General features: G+C 47.2%; 1 pseudogene; it reads right to left on the bottom strand.

The window, feature by feature from the left end:
• Positions 1 to 6479: 6479 nt before the first annotated feature.
• LOC147987673 (putative F-box protein At1g50870) lies at positions 6480 to 7853 on the bottom strand (annotated as a pseudogene).
• Positions 7854 to 18187: the final 10334 nt, after the last annotated feature.

Raw genomic sequence — 18187 nt, 5'->3', positions numbered from 1 at the left:
AGAGATGAGCAATCTTGGAAACTCCTCTGGGGAACTCAAGTACCTAGGAAGATACGTATGTTTTTGTGGAGATTAGCACACCACTCCATCCCAACTGAAGATGTGAGGGCGAAGAGGAATATGGCAACAACGAGTGCTTGCAGCTTTTGCGGTGCGGAGGACTCATGGCGACACTCGTTACTCGAGTGCTCGATGGCAAGATGTGTATGGGCTTTGGTTGATGGGGAGCTGGCGGAACATCTATGCGAAAAGACCGAGCCTAGCGCTAAGCAGTGGTTATTCACAATGAAAGACACGCTATCGTATGCAGCATTCGTGAAGCTATCGGTAACCCTGTGGGCAATTTGGTGGGCGAGGAGGAAAGCAATACATGATGAAATTTTCCAGAGTCCTTCAGCTACTCACCTGTTTATATGCAGTTTTATTAGAGAACTTGATATCCTTTCGGTTAAAAAGGTCATTCAACAGGAAGTCAATGGGGCGGGTGCACAGCGACCCAAAGCACCCCCACCGGGCTTCATGAAAATTCATGTTGATGCTAGCATTGCAAGAAACCAGAGCAGAGGAGCTGCCTCGGCCGTGTGCAGAGATGCTAATGGGAATTATGTTGGAAGCTCCTCGCTGGTCATCGAGGGATTAAGCAATGCTACAACTATGGAAGCAATTGCTTGCAGGGAGGCTCTCTCCTTGGCAGATGATCTGATGCTACAGAACTTTGTTGTGGCGTCTGACTCGAAGCAGATTGTGGATGAGATCAATAATGGCGCCAATGGTGTACACAGAGCCATTTTATCAGAGATAAAGAATAGGGCTCTTTTGTTTAACTGCACTTTTACTTTTGAAGGCCGAGCGGCTAATCGCGACGCCGATAGGTTAGCCAAGTTTTCAATCTCTTTAGATCAGGGAAGACATGTTTGGTTGTTGCAACCCCATGATTCGATTGTAATGCCACTCCATGTGGAGTTTGATCAATAAAACTTGATGATATCCCTCAAAAAAAAAAGATACCTTGAGTAGCCATTGATCTTTTTTTTTTGTGGGGAGTAGCCGTTGATCTGTTGCAAGGGGAGATTCTGAATTGACAAAGCCTGGGCACACCATAAGCTAAAATACTTCATATCGTCCACCAAATATCACATATATGAATAAAACCATATCCATTATACACACAAAATATTTTATACGCACGATGTTCTATAGAACATAGATGTAAAAGATATGGGAGATACCAAATTGTGATGCTAGTGCGGTTGATGCTAGGTGGATCGTTGATGAAGAATTTGTCATCTTGAGAAGAATTCACATTAGATTAACAAGATCAATCTGCGCTTGCAATTTGTCTACGGTAGACCAACTAGGCCATTTGCATATTATAACCAGATCAACTCGGCCCTCTGCAAGATCTTCAGAAGAATTTGTTTTATCAGACGAAGAATCAGCAGATGGCCAGCTTGGCTTCTGCGCTTGCAGTTTGTCAGCAATCACAACATCGTCAATTGGAGTCGCGACTCTCGTCTCGCGAAGAGGAACAAGCGAGCAGAGAAGGCAGCCAATGATTGATTTTTTTTTTGAGAATCGATTTTTTTTATCAATCCCCTTCTGTCTCTCTTCACGAACAGACTTGGCCTGCTGTAAAAAATGACTACATGGGCCTAGAACTTCCTTGGTTGTTTGTAAGCCCGAAAAGCAAGGAAACGCCCGAAGTTGGCCCAGTTGAATAACTCGTATTTTGAACGTGAAATCGTTGGGTTTTAGCTTTTTGGCGATTTCGACTGCTCTGAGAAGTCGCCAGCATCGGGGACGTAGCGGCATCGACCCCGGGCATATGCAAAGAAGCCAAACAGCACAGGACAGCAACAATGAGCAGTGGCCTAGTAGCCTAGTGCTTGATTTAATTAGCTCACGTGGCTTTATTTGGAATCGGCTGCGGACGTTGCATGGCGGTACGCATACCGCATGCGTGCTCGCTCGGGCATTCATCCGGAGCCGCATGGTAAGAGAGTATGGTTAAGTGTAAGGTGTGCTCCATCAAAATCCACATGGAGACATTGACCACAAACATCATCCACTGTCTATTAAACCCATTAAAACAGAGTGAAAGGGCAGCCAACGAGCTATGCTAGATGACCCATGTTGGTTGGTTGTGGTGAGAAAGTTTTTTATTCTTTCTGTGAGATTATTTTTGGAAGATGAAAGTGAGACTTCTCTTTAAAACATCTTTTTAGGTTTTTTTTGAGATAGATGTGATGTCCACGTGGTGTGAGAAAGTTTAAAAAAAATTGAGATGAAGGTGAGGTTTTTTGCCTTTTTCTTTCTTTAAGATGAAAACACGCACCCAACTTCCTCTCAAGCGGTTCGCAATAGCGGGCCCCAACCACTATTTATTCAACATTGTTGACACGAATCCATGCCAACGACCAAACAGCTCCTGCACCAGTTTCTTGAGTAGCTCAATCCCTCGCAGCAACGACCTTTGCACTTGAGCTTTCGGTCTGTGCAAATTTCTCTAGCTAGTAGGGAAGCCAACGGAAAAAATTGTAAATGATCTCATTGGGTCAACAGGAAGCTTATTTCAAAACAATCTGAATGCCTTGTTTTCCACATGGTCCAACACAGAGTTGCTGAGTAAATTTTGGTTGCCCCTCCAGAATGTGGTCAAGTGAAGTTCTAACTTGATAAATGTGTTTAGAGATTCGGGCAAATCTAAACTACATTTTAGCATATTTTTTTGATGTAATAATGATACACTTACGGGGAAAATGCACCGGCAAACCTCACGGACAAAATGTGGTCTTATGCGGTTGGAGAAGCCTGTTGCGGTGCTTCTGTAATTCATGTCCATAGGTGTAAGTTTTTGTATCTCACATTATTTGAACTGATGGCTAATAATTTCCGTTGCACATACAGACAGGGCTTCTGTACCACCACAGAGCTTCAACGGGATTTGAGAGGAGGCTAAATGGGTCTTAAATAGAGTTGAGGGGACTAATCTAGTGTAATATGTTAATTTTTTCCCAAATAGGATTAAATATCATAAGTTTATGTAAAGAAATAAATTTTGTTGGGGCAGGGGGGGGGGGGCATGGCCCCCTTTGGCCCTCACTATGCTTTGCCTCTGCTTTGTAGTGTTCAAACACAAACACAAATACAAAGTTCTCATGTGCATCGACTGTGGAATTTCCTGCTATTGCAAACTCATATTTTTCTTGTTTTAACTTATGTACCTCGTGTTGAAACAGATCGACTAGGAGGGACAAGGTGTACAAGCCGCCGTACGGAGGGTTTGTCGACATGGACATCAAGGAGCACAGGAGTACCATATCTCTCAGAACATTGGTCATCAAAATTCTTTATGGCCATCATTGTCAGATCTTTTGCTTTGTTATATTAGATGCCTGAAGTGAAGTTGGATAGTTACAACCTATGATTTTGTTCTCTTCTCCCAACAAAGAAATTGACCATTCGATAGTGGGGAGTTTTGGAGGCGGGGGTCGGACGTGCATCACGGCAAGAGTGCACCCTGAGCACGCGGAGAACAGCAATAGCCATGTGTGTTTGTGTTCAATAAGGGCACCGGCATTGTGAAGGTCTCCAAGCTTGAGGCATGGAGGTTGAAGACGGCCACCATAAATATCGTGCCTGCCGGGTGGATCCCTTAATTATAAAGTAAAAATGACTCGGTCCTAGGAGGAACAAGGGCACTAGCTCTGTGAAGGTCTCCAAAATATGTCCTGTGAAATCCAAGCTGGAGGCATAGGGGGGCCATGGCCCCCTTTGGCCCTCACTAAGTTTCGCAACTACTTCCAGAGTGTACAAACACAAACACAAATATAAAATTCTCATGTGCACCTACCTCACAAGGTACAATTAGAACACAACTCGCCTAATTTAGATGGAATTTTCTGTTGTTCCATACTCATTTTTTTCTTGGTTTAACTTCTATACCTCGTGTTGCAAGAGATTGACTAGGAGGAAGAAGGTGTACAAGCCGCCGTACAGAGGGTTTATGGACATGGACATCAAGGAGCACGGGAGGACCGCATCTCTCAAAACATTGGTGCTCAAAATTCTGCATGGCTACCGTTGACTAATTTTTTGCTTTGTTATGTTAGATGCCTGAAGTGAAATTGGATAAGCACAACCTGTGATTTCGTTCTCTTCTCCTAACAAAGAGAATTACAATTCGGTGGTGGATAGGTTTGGAGGCGGGGTCGGACATGCATAAGGACAAATGTGTACCGTGACCACGCGGAGAACGGCAATAGCCATGTGTTCGTGTTCAACAAGGGCACCAACATTGCCGAGGTCTACAAGCTCGAGGCATGGAAGCTGAAGATGGCAACCATAAACGTCGTGCCTGCTGGGTGGCTCCCTTAATTATAAAGTAAAACGACTTGGTCGTAGGTGGAACTAGGCATCAATTTTTTTAGCGGAAACTAGGCATAAGTTTAATATGTAGAAGCGAGTCTTGATTCCTAGCTGGCTAGCCCACCAGCTCATGGTGCTAACCAATAAGACCTAGGGCATTTCTCCCTCCAACATAAGGGGTTATTGTAGCATTTTCTTCATGAACATTTTTGAATTCGCAAACATTTTTGGATTTCTAAAAAAATGAATTCATGAATATATTTTAATTCACAAACATTTTTTGCTTTCACGAACATATGTTTTATTTTTCAAACATTTTTAAATTCATGAACATCTTTATGAATTTTGAATATTTTCAAAATTTTGTGAATTTTTTTGAAACTATGACATTTTTTAAAATTCAGGAACATTTTTTAATTCACGACATTTAAAAAATCCACGAACATTGTTCAAATTCATGAACTTTTTTTTTGATTCGTGGACATTTCTAAACCAGTCATTTTAATTCGTTGGCATTATGTGAATTCGTAAATATTTTTCAGATTCACAAGCATCGTTCTGCAAAACAAGTGATTGTTTTCGAAATTTGTGAGGATTTTTCAAAATTCACGAAGAGTTTTTGAAATTGCTAACATATATTTGACTCGAGAATATTTTTGAACTCTTGAGCATTTTTATTAATAAAGTTGACCAAAGTAATAACCCAGTCAGAATATATAGAAGTAACACACTAAATATGGAAGGAAAACTGAAAGTGAGAAAAAAGAAGAAGAAAAACATGTGTGGAAACGCCAGCGCAAGTGGTGACTCGCTGCGGACATGTTTTTCACACCGCGTGCTGGGCCTGGTGCATTTTTACTGGCGTGATCGCTAATTATGAATGGTTGGGGCTGTAGGCGACGAGCAGTTGCTATATCGCTTTAAGCGATATATAGAAGCACCTGGATGGAACGAGGAACAGAGTGATACGCCGGCTCGGCTTTGTGGTGGTCCACCCACCACAATGCGCAGTGGCATAGGTGAATACGTGCCTTCTTTGCAATTGCATAGAGAAACATGCGAGATGTTGTCTTGGACACGATGACTGTGGCTCCACACTATTTGATCGATGGTTATTTCTCTAGATCCGAGCCAAGACTAAATCTGGCATGTGACGGGGAATACACCTCTATACGACCACGGTCACTACGTAGGCTAGTAGGGCCGCTGTTTTAATTGTGGAATGGCCGCCGGGCATGAATTCATTGGCATGCAAGTCATCAGCAATCCCTCTCAAACGTTGAAGACAACATCGTGTTAATTCCTTTCATTAGAGCATCTCCACCAAACGCCAAAACTATCTATTGCGCCCAAAAAACTGTCATTTGAATCAGCAAAAGTGCAAAACAAACGCCTCTAACACTGGCTCTATAAATATATGGTGTCCAAACAATTTACATCATGCCCAAATTTTTGCTACAAGCGATGCAAATATACATTACCACTAGTTGTTGCCTAAAATAAAAAATGATGTGGCGGGAACCCAACTACCACTTGTTGAACTTTAACTGCCGCCATGCTTCCTCACCTCGCCTCCACGCCGACCAATTCCTTTCAGAGGCCGCCGCCACCCCTACGGCCGTGATGAGCCCACTGCTCAGGGCCTCCGTCATGACCCCATGACCGCCGCCGAGCTCGTGCCGCCGCTAAATTTTATTGCACCAAATTTTAGGAATCTAAATGATCTTAGAATTGAGGTACACTATAGGACTACCGTTGCTAATGACACGACTAAAAATGACAGTGAATAATCAATGGACCATCCAACTGCTAGTTGCACGTACGGTAAAATAGTGTTCTGACTTTTTTAGAGGTATAAAAAGTGTTCCGACTTCTGAGGGGCTAACGTGCGTAAAGTGCTGACGAAAAAAATCAAACAGGGTGTTGGCCCACATACAAATGTGTTTTGACTCTCCAACGATATGACAGGAAGAAAACCATTGGTCATACACAGAGATGGAAGCACTAGGGCCCGAATCTTTGCGGCAGCACATCCGTCGTCATGTCCTTGTCCAGCTGATGTCGTGTGGCCACGCCAATCTTCACGTTGTAGCCAAGTCCTGCTTATCAACATAGGTGTTGGTCTGGAATCACCTAAAACAATAGAGATAGCCAACGTCGTTAATTTATGTTAAGGTATCTTTAGAGTCTTTCGAAATAATCTGGTTGTCCAACTCCCCAGGCAGCACCTCGCCTCGAGAAGAAGTCATGCTTGACAAGACTTTCTTTGAACATGTGTCCAATAATTTCCAAACCATCTGACTCGGGTTCACATCGGAACTCCTCCAGTAACTTACCGGTGTTATCACAGTGGCACATGCAATACCAACTGTAGACAAGCACATCTCCCTTGTTGGACAAAATGATATGTTGCATATTCTCAAGGTGACACAATCTTTCCACGTGGAATTTAACATGGCACTTGAATGACCATACCTCCCTCTCATAGTCCTCCAACACCCAGATTCTGACGGCTCCTATCATGTCGTCAAAACAACTAAAGCCAATCGAACCTTCCATGTCGCACAAGCGATTGCAGAAGCTGGTAGCACCAGCCGGGAGGCTCATGGTCCTAAATGACTTGATCACCGTGTCAAAAACCACTACGCCATCACAGTGAAACCAACCAGGAACCCAGTGAAGGCAACTGCCGAACACGACGGGCGGGGCTAAATTAATAGTGTCCATTTGGTCCCCGGCTAACATAGCTTTCTTCATCTCAAGGGTATCTGAAGGAACTCCAATGCACCTCGGCCAGCCCCTCCACTCCACCGTAAGGATGTAGTAATCTGTTTCTTCGACATGGTATCTGCCATTAAAATGTTTCTCTTTCCAGTATAGGACGCGATACTCACCCGACGGGCCGTGCAGGTAGAGCGCCACGATGTTGATATGGCGGCCGGCGGCAGTGAGGCCTGGGAGGGGAGCGCATTGGCGTGTGGCCGGATTACAGATGTTGAAGCGGCCGTCAGATCGGCTGAGCACAAGAAGGCCGTCGCAGGAGGCGTGCAGCTTGAAGCTAAAGTAGTCGTCGAACACGAGGACAAAGCGGCTGCGGCCCAGGTCCAAGACTGGGAGGCCGGCCTCTGTACGTTTACTGACTGTGACGAGGGGGAGCGAGGGCTGGCACCGACGATGGGCGAGGAGGAAGTCGGGGCCGGAGGCGAGGCCGCGCCAGGAGCGGCAGACCGCGCGGCAGCGGAGGATATCCATGGGACCATGGCCGGAAGGCGGACGAAGATCTCCCACACGAGGATCTCTTCCGGGAAGCCGTCGAGCGCGCGGCGGCTGCGCGTCCGCTTCGCTGCAGGTTCCCCGGCGACCTCGGGCGCGATCGCGGCTCCGTCGTCGTCGGTCGCTGGCTCCTGTTCGGTGCCGGCGGCGGACTTGGGGCATCCAGTCAGGAGAGACGCGACGAGTATCCGCCGCCGCCGCGGCATGGCCATCGCAGTGCGTAGTTGCGGATTGCCTGAGGCTTTGGGTTAGGTTTTGTGCGGGCGCCCTGACCTGGCCATAACCGCGTTTGCTATTCTTCGGTTACTTTTTTTTTGGAGAATTAAGCCAGTTTTATTACTCAAAGTCCAGAGATAGTGGGATACAAGCTAGGTCATGGGGTTGGCCAAGCCACAAATGAAGCCCCGGGCCTTTCTAAAAGAAAATCTGGCTAAACTATGTGCTTCATAATTCACAGCACGACACTCAAAGGAAAAAATACATTGAAATTGAGTAGCTCGGAGATTGATCTCGGTCACTATTGCACCATATTGCCCCTTGCTGCCTGTTGTAATATCCGAGACGACTTGCTTGCAATCCGAGGCAATTACAAGATTGTTAAGGAGAAGATCCTCTGCCAAAGCCATTGCCTCCCTGCAAGCCATCACTTCTAGTGATGCTGGGTCATCAACGCCTTCAACCACGAGAGCAGAGCTCCCCAAATAATCGCCGCTGGAGTCACGGCATACCGCTGCGGCACCCTCTGGCCTGACTGCGGCATCAACATGTATCTTCGCATAGCCCATCGGAGGTGCTTTAGGTCGCTGCGGCACTGTCGGGCCAGAGTTAGATACCACCGCACGCACCACCTTCGGCCTGATCATGTTAAGCTCATCACAGTATCTTCTAACGAAATTCTGAACTACCTGAGGACTCTGGAAAATTCCCTCGTGGATCACCTTACGCCTCGCATACCATATCGACCACAGAGTTACTGGTATGAAGGCAAACTCATCATGTGTAAGGGACTCCATCAGTGCAGAAAGCCATTGTTTCGCTTTTGGTTCTTCGCGCGCCAACATTTTATGTGTGAGATCCTCATCCACCAGCGCCCATACGCACCTAGACATTGTGCACTGCAAGAGGGAGTGTTTCCACGAGTCCTGTTGGGGATATAACTATTGAGTATAAACCGCCCAGGAGGGGCCGGGTTATGCTCATAGTGATTTACCAGTATTGAAGCCCATGAAGACATAGAAGATGGCGATTTACGAAGGAGACTTAATAAGAAGGCCCAAAGCCCAAAGGCGGGTTAGGGCCCATAGATGTAAACCGCCATAGGTGCATGACTTGTATTGTAAGATAGGAAAGAGTGGATACCGAGCCGGACACGTTTATGAGTCGGCCGGGATTCTGTGGGCCGCCGGGCGTCAACCTGAGTATATAAAGGGATGACCCGGCGGCGGATTAGGGACAGGAAACAACAGATCGAGAGCCAGACAAAGCGTATCGCTCCCTGGTCATCGAAACCCTAGCAATACCACCTCAAACTGGATTAGGCCTTTACCTTCACCGCAAGGGGCCGAACCAGTATAACTCCCTGTGTCCTTTGTCCCGGTTAACCCCTTTAAGCTAATCTCGTTGCGATGGCTCCACGACTAAGTCCTCACACTAGGACATCTGCCGTGACAAACCCACGACAGTTGGCGCCCACCGCGGGGCTGGCGCACGGTGGTTTCGAGTTTTTAAAGGGCAGCTTCGAAGGGATCAAGGGATACACTGTGGGCCGGATGACCAAGAGTCATCGCGGCAAGCTCTACATCGACGATGCAGGCTAGGACCCCCGAGGCCGGCTCAATTGAGTACGGGTACTGGGCCCCCTTCGGCGGAATCCACGTCTTCATCGGCAAGATCGGCGAACCGGGCCCTGAGCCGGACATCTGCACCGACATCATCGAGACGGCTCAGCGTGCAAGACCCGCCCGTGTTCAGCCTGCCATGAATCGTGCCTTTGTGGGATTCATCCATGGAGCAGAATCTGAGGATAGATCGGCATCTGGTGACGAGACGGTTGTCTATTCTGATGGCGAGTCATCCACCGTGAGACCGAGTCATTGTATCAACTGCAAGACGGCCGGCTTGGGGGCTGTTCTGATGGCGACAGTATTCCGGACCCCGGTAAGCCGCCAAACAGGGTCGCGATCTTCATGGCCGGAACACAGCCAATGCGGCACTCATCAACTGCAGCAGAGATGATTTCCGGATCAGCAGCGGCAACGGCTGCCGGGGCAGGAGGCCCTGTGCGCCCGCCGGCTCAGGTCTTAACCGACTTGTTGGATAAGCTGATAGCATTGTTAACAACGGTGGTTAATCCGGCAGATCAGGATCAGCATAACGCGGCGGTCGCAAAGTTGCGGGATGAGATAGCACAAGCCAAGGAAGAGCTGAACGCAAAAAACACTAGGATGCCGCGGAGCGGGCCGCTTTGGATGTTCAGGTGCAACGGATTCAATCAGAGTCTTTCCGACTCATGCTAGATTAGAACGCTTCGAATGACGTCATGAGGAGAAGGCATCGGACTCGCCTGCCTTCGGTTTACGAGGCGAGAAATCTCTTTAACACGCCCGGAGCAGGGACCAGTAACCAGCCAGTGGTAAACCGGGTTGAAACGCCTCGAACGGGAGCGTCGGTTCAGCCACGCACAACGGACCCGCCTCGTCAAGACAATATCCCACCACAGCACATGCCCACGCCACCGGGTCATTATTCTAACCCCTTGGATAACATGATCGCTGCCGCATCACGATTGGTGGCTCTCCCAGTTGAAGGCGAGTCTCCAACAGCAGTTGAGACGCGAAGGGCTAGAGAGCTTCTTCAAACAGCTTTGGTTCAGCAGCAGGCTTATTCTTACAGTCGTGAGAGGATTCATTCAACCCCTCGCCCGAGCCGGAGTTATAGCAGGCATATTGAGGAACCGGCCGTGTCAAGCAGTGGACGGAACCGCAACCCGCCCCGTGGACATAACCCGGCAGGTGGTGGGGTCAATGCGCAAAACGTCGTGGATCAAGGAAGAGCGCGTCGAGAGGCTGAGCTAGTGGCTCAGTATGCGGCTCATCAGCATTCCCCGGTTCATCCGACAACTTCGGTGGAGATAGGTGTAACTTTCAGGACTCTGGGTGTGCTGTGTTTGGTGTCGGCCTTGCGTAACGTACATTTGCCCAAGGATTTCAAGGGTCCCCGTAAGGTGCCCAACTACACTGTCGATTTACCTCCTGACACATGGGTTGAGAGTTATGAGATGGCGATGGAAATGTTGGATGTTGACGATGATGCATGCGCTAAGTACTTCACCATGATGTTGGAAGGGACAGCTCGTACTTGGTTGAAGGGGTTGCCACCTAATTCCATTGGGTCGTGGGCCGAGTTAAAAGCCCGGTTTATCCGGAATTTTAAAGATACGTGCAAGCAGCCCATGTCAATCGTGGATTTGGCCTCCTGTGTCCAAGAAGAAGGTGAGTCGACAACCCATTGGGTGCGCCGGGTTTCAACAATCCTACACTCGTCGGGCCGCATCAATGCCGATTCAGCGGTCTTAACGTTGGAGAACAATTATCGTTTTACGCCCCTCAAGCAGAAATTAGGGCGGCTCAAGCGTCACTGCAATGACATGGGGACACTCATGGCGGCTCTGGTAAAGTACACTGACTCTGATGGTACCAAGGACCTCGAGTCTGATGATGAAAAGCCGGGAAAGGGAAAGAAGAGCAGCAACACCAGAGGGCAGCAGCATAATCTGGCGAATCAAGGAGGCAATGGTAAGCGCAAAGCTGACAATAGTTTGGACTTTGTGGCTAACACCAACGCACAGAATCATGGCCAGCATCGTAATGGTAAACCGCCCCCACGAACCGGAGGATCAGGCTTTAATCTTGAGCAGATGCTGAATCAGCCCTGCCCAAGGCATGGGACGCGAGAAAGACCGTTTGGCCACCTCTGGAAGGATTGCTTCATCATGAAGGAGTTCAAAAATTCCAATCTTTTTCAAGACAATCATGGGCCGGGTGGTGGCTCAGGATCTGGCTCTCATGGACCAGGTTATGGCGGTGGCGGTTCTAACTCTGGATTCCAAGGTAATCATGGCAGTCAAGGCAATCAGGGTGTTTACCATCAACAGTCGGGTCAGGGGAATCAACAACAGCAATCTTGGTATTAGAGTAACCCAAAGCAGTTGAATAGTGGGCAGTACCACGTCTTCACCACAAGTTTATGCAAACGGGATCGGAAGCTTCATAAGAGGGCGGTGAATGCCGTTGAACCGACAATCCCCCGTTATTTGCGCTGGTCTGAGCAGCCCATTGTGTGGAGTCGGGAAGATCACCCGCCCCGGGTTGATAATCCGGGTCACCTGGCATTGGTGGTTGCACCTCAGGTCAGAGGCTATAAGTTCACCAAGGTACTCATGGATGAAGGGAGCCGCATCAATATCCTTTATTATGAAACTTTCTGTCGCATGGGATTGACAAATAAAAATCTTAAACCGTCGAACATTGTTTTCCATGGCGTGGTGCCTGGTAAATCAGCATACCCGGTTGGTAAGATAGCTTTGGAAGTTGCTTTTGGAGATGATCGTGATTCTAGGTCGGAGACATTGACCTTTGAAGTGGTAAAAATCAAGAGCCCTTATCATGCTCTGTTTGGACGACCGGCTTATGCTAAGTTCATGGCAAGGCCTTGTTATGTTTATCTGCAGCTCAAGATGCCGGGTTACAAGGGGACCATCACAGTGCATGGGAGCCGGAAGATAGCTTTGGAGTGTGAAGAAGGTGATGCAGCTTATGCTGAGTCGGTTTGTGCAACGGAGGAGTTAAAATTTTATAAGGACAATGTTGATCCGGTGGATATGACTTCTTTGAAAAAGCCAACCACAGAGCATGATCCGGCCTTGAAGTTTAAATTGGCTGATGATACCAAGTTAGTTGATTTCATTCCTGGCGACTCATCCAAGCAGTTCAGCATCAGTGCTAATCTGGATTCGAAATAGGAAAGCGCGCTCATCGAGTTCATCCCTGAGAACTGGGACATCTTTGCATGGAAACCTTCTGACATGCCACGTGTACCGAGGGAACTCGCTGAGCACACTCTTAATATTGATCCTAAGTTTAAACCGATCAAGCAGTTTCTTCATCGTTTCAATGAAGAGAGGCGTAAGGCCATTGGTGAAGAGGTCGCCCGGCTCTTGGCGGCTGGGTTTATTATTGAAGTTTTTCATCCTGAGTGATTGGCTAACCCGGTGCTGGTACTTAAGAAGAACGGCACTTGGCATATGTGTGTGGACTACACGGATTTAAACAACGCTTGTCCGGCTGATCCTTTTGCTCTCCCTCGTATTGATCAGATTATTGATGCTATGGCGGGTTGTGAGGTTTGAGTTTTTTGGATGCTTATTCTGGTTATCATCAGATCAAGATGGTAGTTAAGGACCAGGAGAAGACAGCTTTTATAACTCCTTTTGGAGCCTTCTGCTATGTGTCTATGCCTTTTGGGCTCAAGAGTGCCCAGGTGACTTATCAACGGTGTGTGCAAAATTGCTTTCACAATCAGATTGGGCGCAATGTTCATGCTTATGTAGATGACATTGTGGTGAAGTCAAGAGAGAAGGAGACCCTGATTGATGATTTGAAGGAGACATTTGATAATCTCCGGGTCTACAAGATGATGCTTAACCCGGCCAAATGTGTCTTTGGTGTACCAGCAGGCAAGCTCTTGGGTTTTCTGGTCTCCAACAGAGGGATTGAAGCTAACCCAGAAAAGATCAAGGCCGTTACTTCATTGGCTAAGCCGACGTGTGTTAATGATGTTCAGTGTCTGGCAAGTCGTATTGCGGCTCTGAGCCGGTTCATAAGTCGGCTAGGTGAGAAGGCTATTCCCCTTTATCAGATGATGAAAAAGACGGATCAGTTTGTTTGGAGTGATGCTGCTAATCAAGCATTTGAGGATCTGAAGAAACAGTTGGCTGAGCCGCCCGTTCTTGCTACTCCTATTGATAAAGAGCCATTGTTGTTATATGTGGCTGCTAATGCCCGGGCTGTCAGCGTAGCCATTGTGGTGGAACCGAAGGAGGCAGGCAAAGAGTACCCAGTTCAGAGGCCAGTTTACTACATCAGTGAGGTGTTGATCGAGTCCAAGAAGAGGTATCCGCATTGGCAGAAGCTTGTATATGGGGTGTTTATGGCCAGTCGGAAGCTTAAGCAATATTTTTTTGGGTCATCCCATCACTGTGGTTAGTTCTGCTCCCTTAGGGGATATTATTCAAAACAGAGAAGCTACAGGCCGGATAGCCAAGTGGGCCACTGAGCTTGGACCTCATGGTTTGAAGTATGTGCCCCGCACAGCCATCAAGTCTCAAGCACTGGTGGATTTCATCAATGACTGGACAGAGCTGCAGATGCCTGAGGGAAAGCCAGATAACATGTATTGGACTATTCACTTTGATGGGTCCAGGCAGTTGGAAGGCTCGGGGCTGGAGTTGTGCTGGCTTCCCCTCGAGGTGATAAATTTTGTTATGTTCTCCGGTTGATGTTCCCTTGTACTAACAATGCAGCTAAGTATGAGGCCTTGCTCCTGAAGGAAATATGCCCTAGAGGCAATAATAAAGTTATTATTTATTTCCTTATATCATGATAAATGTTTATTATTCATGCTAGAATTGTATTAACCGGAAACATAATACATGTGTGAATACATAGACAAACAGAGTGTCACTAGTATGCCTCTACTTGACTAGCTCGTTAATCAAAGATGGTTATGTTTCCTAACCATGGACAAAGAGTTGTTATTTGATTAACGGGATCACATCATTAGGTGAATGATCTGATTGACATGACCCATTCCATTAGCTTAGCACCCGATCGTTTAGTATGTTGCTATTGCTTTCTTCATGACTTATACATGTTCCTATGACTATGAGATTATGCAACTCCCGTTTGCCGGAGGAACACTTTGTGTGCTACCAAACGTCACAACGTAATTGGGTGATTATAAAGGTGCTCTACAGGTGTCTCCAAAGGTACATGTTGGGTTGGCGTATTTCGAGATTAGGATTTGTCACTCCGATTGTCGGGGAGGTATCTCTGGGCCCTCTCGGTAATGCACATCACATAAGCCTTGCAAGCATTGCAACTAATGAGTTAGTTGTGAGATGATGCATTACGGAACGAGTAAAGAGACTTGTCGGCAACGAGATTGAACTAGGTATTGAGATACCGACGATCGAATCTCGGGCAAGTAACATACCGATGACAAAGGGAACAACGTATGTTGTTATGCGGTCTGACCGATAAAGATCTTCGTAGAATATGTAGGAACCAATATGAGAATCCAGGTTCCGCTATTGGTTATTGACCGGAGACGTTTCTCGGTCATGTCTACATTGTTCTCGAACCGTAGGGTCCGCACGCTTAACGTTACGATGACAGTTTCATTATGAGTTTATGTATTTTGATGTACTGAAGGTTGTTCGGAGTCCCGGATGTGATCATGGACATGACGAGGAGTCTCGAAATGGTTGAGACATAAAGATCGATATATTGGAAGCCTATATTTGGATATCGGAATCGTTCCGGATGAAATCGGGATTTTACCGGAGTACCGGGGGGTTACCGGAACCCCCCCCCCCGGGGGGGTTATTGGGCCTACATGGGCCCTAAGGGAGAAGAGGAAAGGAAGCAAGAGGTGGCCGCGCGCCCCTCCCCTCCCTAGTCCGAATAGGACAAGGAGAGGGGGGGTGCCCCCCCTTTCCTTTCCCTCTTCCTCCTCTTTCCCACTTCTCCTTCTCCAACTAGGAAAGAAGGGAGTAGGACTCCCCCTTGGCGCGCCCTCCTTGGCCGGCCGCCCCCTCCCCTTGGCTCCTTTATATACGGGGGCAAGGGGGCACCCTAAAACACACAAGTTGATCTTCATGATCGTTCCTTAGCCGTGTGCGGTGCCCCCCTCCACCATATTCCACCTCGGTCATATTGTAGCAGTGCTTAGGCGAAGCCCTGCGACGGTTGAACATCAAGATCGTCACCACGCCGTCGTGCTGACGGAACTCCTCCCCGAAGCTTTGCTGGATCGGAGCCCGGGGAACGTCATCGAGCTGAACGTGTGCCAAGAACTCCGAGGTGCCGGAGTAATGGTGGTTGGATCGGTTGGACCGGGAAGACGTACGACTACTTCCTCTACGTTGTGTCAACGCTTCCGCTTCGGTCTACGAGGGTACGTAGACAACACTCTCCCTTCTCGTTGCTATGCATCACCATGATCTTGCATGTGCGTAGGAATTTTTTTGAAATTACTACGTTCCCCAACAGTGGCATCCGAGCCTAGGTTTTATGGTTTGATGTTATATGCACGAGTAGAACACAAGTGAGTTGTGGGCGATATAAGTCATACTGCTTACCAGCATGTCATACTTTGGTTCAGCGGTATTGTTGGATGAAGCGGCCCGGACCGACATTACGCATAGGCTTACGCGAGACTGGTTCTACCGCCGTGCTTTGCACACAGGTGGCTGGCGGGTGTCAGTTTCTCCAACTTTAGTTGAACCGAGTGTGGCTACGCCCGGTCCTTGCGAAGGTTAAAACAGCACCAACTTGACAAACTATCGTTGTGGTTTTGATGTGTAGGTAAGATTAGTTCTTGCTTAAGCCCGTAGCAGCCACGTAAAACTTGCAACAAACAAAGTAGAGGACGTCTAACTTGTTTTTGCAGGGTATGTTGTGATGTGATATGGTCAAGGCATGATGCTAAATTTTATTGTATGAGATGATCATGTTTTGTAACCAAGTTATCAGCAACTGGCAGGAGCCATATGGTTGTCGCTTTATTGTATGCAATGCAATCGCCCTGTAATGCTTTACTTTATCACTAAGCGGTAGCGATAGTCGTAGAAGCATAAGATTGGCGAGACGACAACGATGCTACGATGGAGATCAAGGTGTCGCACCGGTGACAATGGTGATCATAACGGTGCTTCGGAGATGGAGATCACAAGCACAAGATGATGATGGCCATATCATATCACTTATATTGATTGCATGTGATGTTTATCTTTTATGCATCTTATATTGCTTTGATTGACGGTAGCATTATAAGATGATCTCTCACTAAATTTCAAGATAAAAAGTGTTCTCCCTGAGTATGCACCGTTGCCAAAGTTCATCGTGCCCAGACACCACGTGATGATCGGGTGTGATAAGCTCTACGTCCATCTACAACGGGTGCAAGCCAGTTTTGCACACGCAGAATACTCGGGTTAAACTTGACGAGCCTAGCATATGCAGATATGGCCTCGGAACACTGAGACCGAAAGGTCGAGCATGAATCATATAGTAGATATGATCAACATAACGATGTTCACCATTGAAAACTACTCCATTTCACGTGATGATCGGTTATGGTTTAGTTGATTTGGATCACGTGATCACTTAGATGATTAGAGGGATGTCTATCTAAGTGGGAGTTCTTAAGTAATACGATTAATTGAACTTAAATTTATCATGAACTTAGTCCCTGATGGTATCTTGCTTGTTTATGTTTATTGTAGATAGATGGCCCGTGCTGTTGTTCCGTTGAATCTTAATGCGTTCCTTGAGAAAGCAAAGTTGAAAGATGATGGTAGCAATTACACGGACTGGGTCCGTAACTTGAGGATTATCCTCATTGCTGCACAGAAGAGTTACGTCCTGGAAGCACCGCTGGGTGCCAGGCCTGCTGCTGATGCAACTGACGACGTTAAGAACGTCTGGCAGAGCAAAGCTGATGACTACTCAATAGTTCAATGTGCCATGCTTTACGGCTTAGAACCGGAACTTCAACGACGTTTTGAACGTCATGGGGCATATGAGATGTTCCAGGAGTTGAAGTTAATATTCCAGCAGAATGCCCGGATTGAGAGATATGAAGTCTCCAATAAATTCTATAGCTGCAAGATGGAGGAGAATAGTTCTGTCAGTGAGCATATACTCAAGATGTCTGGGTATTGTAATCACTTGATTCAACTGGGAGTTAATCTTCTGGATGATAGCGTCATTGACAGAATTCTCCAATCACTTCCACCAAGCTACAAGAGCTTCGTGATGAACTATAATATGCAAGGGATGGATAAGACAATTCCCGAGCTCTTCTCAATGCTAAAGGCTGCGGAGGTAGAAATCAAGAAGGAGCATCAAGTGTTGATGGTCAACAAGACCACTAGTTTCAAGAAAAAGGGCAAAGGGAAGAAGAAGGGGAACTTCAAGAAGAATAGCAAGTAAGTTGCTGCTCAGGAGAAGAAACCCAAGTCTGGACCTAAGCCTGAAACTGAGTGCTTCTACTGCAAGCAGACTGGTCACTGGAAGCGGAACTGCCCCAAGTATTTGGCGGATAAGAAGGATGGCAAGGTGAACAAAGGTATATGTGATATACATGTTATTGATGTGTACCTTACTAGAGCTCGCAGTAGCACCTGGGTATTTGATACTGGTTCTGTTGCTAATATTTGCAACTCGAAACAGGGACTACGGATTAAGCGAACACTGGTAAAGGA

Source organism: Triticum urartu, chromosome 2A, assembly GCF_056163025.1.
Source record: "Triticum urartu cultivar PI428250 chromosome 2A, HENAU_Tu73, whole genome shotgun sequence".
NCBI classification, from domain to species: domain Eukaryota; kingdom Viridiplantae; phylum Streptophyta; class Magnoliopsida; order Poales; family Poaceae; genus Triticum; species Triticum urartu.
The sequence above is the reverse complement of the archived record's forward strand: the minus strand, read 5'-3'. Positions and strand labels throughout refer to the sequence as shown.